This window comes from Podarcis raffonei, chromosome 6 (assembly GCF_027172205.1).
Source record: "Podarcis raffonei isolate rPodRaf1 chromosome 6, rPodRaf1.pri, whole genome shotgun sequence".
Classification (NCBI taxonomy): domain Eukaryota; kingdom Metazoa; phylum Chordata; class Lepidosauria; order Squamata; family Lacertidae; genus Podarcis; species Podarcis raffonei.
The window spans coordinates 50,890,765-50,897,493 of record NC_070607.1 but is presented as its reverse complement, the minus strand read 5'-3'; the positions used below and the strand labels follow the sequence as shown (position 1 = coordinate 50,897,493).

General features: G+C 42.6%; 1 long non-coding RNA gene across 1 annotated transcript; it reads right to left on the bottom strand.

Annotated features, from left to right (window-relative positions):
- Positions 1 to 5,074: 5,074 nt before the first annotated feature.
- LOC128415923 (uncharacterized) lies at positions 5,075 to 6,413 on the bottom strand. Its single transcript, XR_008331103.1, has 2 exons — positions 6,002 to 6,413; positions 5,075 to 5,691 (listed from the first exon to the last, which is right to left on the bottom strand). It is a non-coding gene; the product is annotated as an uncharacterized LOC128415923 (long non-coding RNA).
- Positions 6,414 to 6,729: the final 316 nt, after the last annotated feature.

Genomic DNA, 6,729 nt, shown 5'->3' with positions numbered 1-6,729 from the left:
TGAAGTTGTGAAATGGGGTATGACAACCTTCCTTGTGTTTTAACAGAAATCAAGAGGTACTCTCTAGCCTCCATCCTCTTACAAATGAATATAAACTGTTTATTTTTGTATGTGCCTCTCAGTAACTTTGGCAGCCATTTTAACAGCCATAAAGGGCTACTTCTCCCACTCTGCTGTAGGAGGCAGTTTGTCGGGCCAGCCGTTACAAATGGCGCTTTTCAGCATAAAATAAAGACGCAGAGAGCTAGCTTATTTCCTTGGACTGATGGAGCAGCTCTTTCAGACATCTTCTCCTCTCCAGTCCGTTTTTATTACCCTTTGTTCTCTCCAGCCGCATGGCTGCTTGCCAGTGTCTCATGTTACCTCATCTGGCCAGCTTAAACCCACCCACACCATATAGGGTCAACACTGCCCAGAGGAAACACAACTCCTTTTAAGGTCAATACAATTCTAATACATGTAAGGCACAGACATGCTGGTCACTGGGTCAGCAAGACACCAGGTGGCACTACAAACCTCGGCCAGGGCTTTCTGGCTCCCACCCTGGCTCCCACATGCCCTCTTTCTTTATATTTTAAGCATAATCATATATATCAGTACCAATGGCTTTGTCGAGCGCGAGAAGCGACTCTTTTGACACCGGAAGCGGGCCGTGGACTGGAGAACCATGCAGTACATACAGAATTTAAGAATGAATACATTGTATATAGCAACACAAAATAATGCAAATAACTACTATAATAATCACTATAATCAATAAATGTCGAAGCCAACTTCCATCAGGAAGCTAAGAATGTAAGAATTCTGATTCCATGCTGCATGGTAGGCTTCCTTTCTAGTTTATTAGCCATGCACTGGTATCGCTTCTATAGCACTGAGATTGGTCACTGTATGTTCCTGTAAGAGAACAAGAGCTATTAAACATGAATTTCAATGTATATTTACAGTTTGGATATATGCCCCATGATTCTTTCCCTCTTTAATTTGAAACTAACTGGGGGCAGGCATACATACCCAACATTTAGAAGCATGCAATAAACTAGTAAACTTAATCATAACTTGTACAAAAATATTATTCCTCCATATCTTATGATAATTTTCACCCTTAAAAGTCTTATTCAACAACACTGTTCTTATAGTTCGAGAGTGGCTGAGCCGTGAATACTGCCAGCCAGTGTAGGATTCAGGCAACTGCTGCTTGCCAGCCAATAAGGTGAAATATGGTGGTTTCAACTGGACCGTGTCGTCTGCTTCTCTTCCTTGTATAATGGTGCAGCAAAGGATGGCAAGGCAAATGGTTAGGAAGCACTTCTGCAGTTGAAACCCATAAAGGCTTGTCCTCGATGTCCACTGCCGCGTACCCTCGTCCCCACGTGATCAGCGGGACAGGTCCATGCCATGCGGGATCAGGCAAGCGTCTGTACACCACCAAGGGGTGGGGGAGTGCCTCCTCCTTCCTAAAATGCAATTCCGCGGGAGTATGGGTCCTAGTATTTGGATATAAGGATGGTTAAACACAAAAAGAACTTGGTGAACAGCTGAAGGAATGAGTGCTGTTGGATGTTTCGGCCGCCAAGCTGTTTTAGCAATAGTGTTTTGAACATCAGGTGCGCTCTTTCCACTATCGCTTGCCCTATGGAGTTAAAGTGTATACCATGAGTTAATTTCACATTCCACAACATACAAAATTCCGAAAATGTTTTAGAAATATATGCTGGGCCAAAGGAATAGAAAACTGCTTAGCCAATGCTTTTGCAGGGAGATGAAGGTTGTTATAACATAGTATAGGATCAGAAAAGAGAGAAGGCAGAAATGTTCTTCAGAGCTGAATCTGCTCTTGAATTTCCCTCTGCTAAATACCCTGGGTGTGATGTGTGGGAGCGAAGATGTGCAACATAATAAGGAACTCTCTGTGCTGAAGTAAGGCCTACAGGGCAAGAAACAAGGAAAACAAGTCAGAATCCAAGGAAGGAGTTATATAAGATATTGGTAAAATAGCAAAAAGCGATATACATACTGAGTATCCACAATAAGATTGAAAGATTGAGTAGGAAAGGATTGAAAGGCAAGAATCACAGCTGCTAGCTCTGCTCGCTGGGCAGAAGACTGTGAAGAGGTAAATAAACTTTCCCATTTTCCTCCCTCCTCCCACATCACCACCCCCATACTTCTTGTTCCATCTGTGAAGAGGATTAATGCAGAGGGGAGAAGTGTGAGAGACAAGGGGTTTGTCAAAACATAAGTGACTTGTGTCAGAAATGTCAAACGGTCATCCTTTGGAGGATTAAAAATGATGACCTATAAAATCAGCCAAAACAATTTGCATGGCAGCATTTGTGATCAATAAATGCTGCTGTTCAGTCTGTGAAAATGGCATATAAATTGATGCAACATCAAAACTGCTCAAAGCTATAGCACGTGAGCGTCCTTTGACAACAATTGTCTGATGTGGATTCATTTGCGGAATAAATGTTCTTCAAAGGGGTATGAGGTAAATGTAACCATTCTATAATGCAGATAGTCTTCTTCTTGTCCGTCTGAGCATATAAATTTCCTGTTGGCAACAATGGTGTAGCAAATATTGCCAGATGCAGCTTGTGTTCAGCACCTCTAGGTGGCGCATGCGGAAAGGTTTCAATGCTTCATTCACAAAATTTTGGCAAAGTGTAGGGGAGTTCCGCATGCTGTTGTGGCAGAACAATCCACTGATATCACTGGGTGGATTGCAATTTGTTATATACTGGCAATGTAAAAGCAAACTGTTCCTGTCTGCTGGATCCAGTGGGATAAAGATGTTTCAATGTAGCCAAAAGTTAATTGTTCAGAAATAAGCTGTTCAGAAACGAGATGGTGCCATTGCTGCGGTTTTTTCTTTTGGTGGAGGCCACTGTTCTACCCACACTGAGGTATCAGTGATCTTGGTTTGCCATGCTGGAAATGTTGTATTCATGGCTACAGGCTGGTTTTTATCTTGCGCTGCTGCCAGCAATTGAGCCTTGTGGGTGGCTGTACCAACAGACTGACAAATGCGTAGCATCGTAGTGGCAGGAAGGTGTATTATCGGGCGCGACGCAACCTTACAATCCTCAGTGGCATTTTCAAAGGCCAATTGTTTGATAATTATTTGTTTGGCTTCAGGATTTTCAATTTGGCTACTCACTGCTGTAATCAGCCTGTCCATAAAGGAAGGATATGATTCTCTAGGTTCTGGGATTTTTCTCATTGCTTGTTTAGCAGCAAGAGCTGTATCCCTCAATAAGATCTGCAGCAGTGTGGCTTGTACTGAAGCCTGAGCAATGGGGCCATGCTCCATCATAGCATCCATCACATCTGCGAGGGTAGGATTAGGATTTTTTCCTCTGATTTGTTGCAGTAAAGCAGGAGCATAAACACCACAGGCAATTTCCCATTCGTGAGCAAACAATACACCAGCTGATGGGGGTAAAACTGTACGTGCCAAAGGCTTGAATTCATCTGGAGCCAAAAGCTGGGCTTGAATTCCTGCTGGAACACCAGGGAATGCCTTAGTATCCTGAGTTAAGGAACAGGCAAATACTGCACGTTGCAAAGGGGTAGCTGCTTTTGCTGCTGCTGAAAGAGCAGGATCATTTCCAGCCAGACCACGGTATTTTTGCAGATTTGGGTCTTCTGGTGAGGAACTGCAGTCTGGAGGTTTGGGATCTGGGGCTGCAGGCAAAGCAAGGGCTGGAACACATGGCAGGACAGCAGGCTGAATTAAAGAAGCTGAAGCCTGTGTTGGCAATGCAGCTATGGAGATATTTTTTGGTGATAAAGAACCCATAGCATATCGAACCTTGCACCATGCATTTAAATTCCGTACACCAATGCTGGGAAGCCCATGAAAATGTGTTCCAATATCATCCCAATGTTTTAATTCCAAAGTTCCTTCTGCAGGAAACCAGGGGCAATGTTCATCGATTGCCAGAATGAGCTGTATCAAATCTCCCTCAGGAACTTCCAATTTGTTGCAGGAGAGGAGAAATTTTAAGTCTTTTAAAAATTTCTGTTGGGGAGTAGTCAAAGAGCTGCCCATTTTTCTAAAATCAATATTTAAGGGATCGACTAACCTTGGATCCGTAGATGAATAGCGCTTGCAGCCTTTTCCAGGCGAGGTAAGTCGATGAATATCCACTGCTTGGATCAAAAATCTTCTCACAGTCTTGCCCAGACTGTTTGCTTCAATCTTGCTTCTTTAGCTCTCTTTTAAAAACCTCAGTCGTATCTTTTATTCAGCCTCACACGGGGCACCACTTGTCGGGCCAGCCGTTACAAATGGCGCTTTTCAGCATAAAATAAAGACGCAGAGAGCTAGCTTATTTCCTTGGACTGATGGAGCAGCTCTTTCAGACATCTTCTCCTCTCCAGTCCGTTTTTATTACCCTTTGTTCTCTCCAGCCGCATGGCTGCTTGCCAGTGTCTCATGTTACCTCATCTGGCCAGCTTAAACCCACCCACACCATATAGGGTCAACACTGCCCAGAGGAAACACAACTCCTTTTAAGGTCAATACAATTCTAATACATGTAAGGCACAGACATGCTGGTCACTGGGTCAGCAAGACACCAGGTGGCACTACAAACCTCGGCCAGGGCTTTCTGGCTCCCACCCTGGCTCCCACAGCAGTTCCCCCCCCCCTTTCAAATACTAGTGGTCAGTACTGTTTGCATATTCTTTACCAGAGAATTCAGTGTAGGCCTTTGCCCTGCAGGGAATGCTGGCTCCACTCCAGACATTGCTGACAAACTGTTTTGGTAAGAACAGGGAAGGGAGTGAAAAAACGAGGCCCAACTGAATCAAGAAATAACTCATTGGCAAAGTAATCAAATACCACTATAACTATTCTTAACTTGGATTTAACCCAGTTTGCCAGGGCGGTACAAGTTCAAAGAAATATGCCCAAAGGGTTCTGCGTCTGTAAGTGTTGCCAAGGCAACAAGCGAGTTATGGATCCCTGATCCCTTCTCCTTCAGGAAAAAATGTCACCATTCCAGGTGGTGTGTTTCTGTTACCTGAGAGTAAACCACGAGAGCCCTTGTGAGATCATGCCACCATGTCATTCAAATCTCTTTTTATATTTCTTTATGAGACATCTTAGTTTAGCTACACGTGTGTGACAAATATTTCCACTTACAAATAAATAAGATGGTGATTTTCTGAGTAGGCCATCTTCAGACTGTCAAATCCACAGCCATATTTGGCACATTCAGCTCCATGGGATTAGTATTTGGCATACTGGTGCTATCTACAAAATAGTGCTTTCTGCTCATGGGCAACCAGTTATAGGATATGGAAGGGAATGTGCAGAATTTATGAGAATTGAAACTTGAAACAGCAGATCCGCTATTCCACGCACATGCAGCGACCAAAAATAATGCAGAATGTTGCAGGGAAGGAAGTTTCTCTTAAGCAATAAATTCATTTTTCTGTAGTTAAAAACTGTTATGGAGCACTAAATAAATAGTGTTCCAACCAGGTTTTGGTACAAACTGCATCAGCATTTCCCAGCAGTATCAAGAGTGAGGCACTGCTACAAACATTTGCTTGATTGCTTGAGGGCACAGTTTTGTGTTTATCCATGTTTTGAACTCTGTGTGAAGAAAAGCCACAGGGAGGGAAATTGAAGTAGAGAAATGGTCGCTGAGGGAAGGGTTGGGGCATCTTCCTCATTCTCTATTTAAAAATTTCCCAAAGTTAGTTTTATGTTCTAAAAAAAAGATGTTAGGGTTTCATAACATGTGTTTGCACTAAGGATGGCTGTGTTTTGGTTTGCATAGGTAAGCTCTCCTTTAGATGTGAACTAAATCAAATTCTCTGCTATTCCTAGTTTGCATATATGTTGTTATTATTTCATTTATGAATGTTCCAAAGTGATTACAATACAATAAAAACATGCACAGAACAGCTGCATATATAAAAACAGCTGACATCTGCATACATATAAATTATATATGCACACACTAATAATAATAAATCCTCTTACCCATCAGGCTGGGTTGCCCCAACCACTCTTAAAACAACAAGGCATATATAAAATCAATTCAGTTCTGATACTGATACTAAATGACACCAAAGATTTACACTTGGAAGGCTTGTTATAAAAGAGAAGCATCTTTGACAGGCACTAAGAGGGCAATGCAAAGGGTGCCTGCTTGTCAGTTTCTCCTTGGGTGCTCAGTAATGTATGATTATTTTAGCCTTTACAGTTTCTTCACTGCTTGAATTGTTATCTGTTGCACACTTCCTCATGCCTGAGAAATAAAATGAAAAGCATCTCTCTCTCACCCTCTCCACCACATTAGCACTCTCCCACATTTGACCTCTAGTTTGTTATCTTCGAGCCTTTGGTTAGCTGTAATCAACAATCTCTTCTGTGGTGTCCACTTTAGCGATGGTTGTCCCAGCAGCCATATCTATGGTAACAGGTGGACTTTACTCGGATCAAATGCATTGAGACATGAGTGTATTCTGCTACTCATTTAGCCAGGAAGAGCAAACACTGTCTTTAACTTGGTACTTTGCCAAAGGAGTATCTTAAGTAGCTTTTATGGGTTGCTCCAAACCACCTGTTTATTCAGCATTCATCCTGATTAGCGTGCAAAAGCTTATGTGGTGGTTAGGCCACACTATGCGTTTATAGCACATGGCTTCTCCACAAAGAATCCTGGAAACTAGTTTGTTAAGCGTGCTGGGATTTGTAGCTCTGTGAGA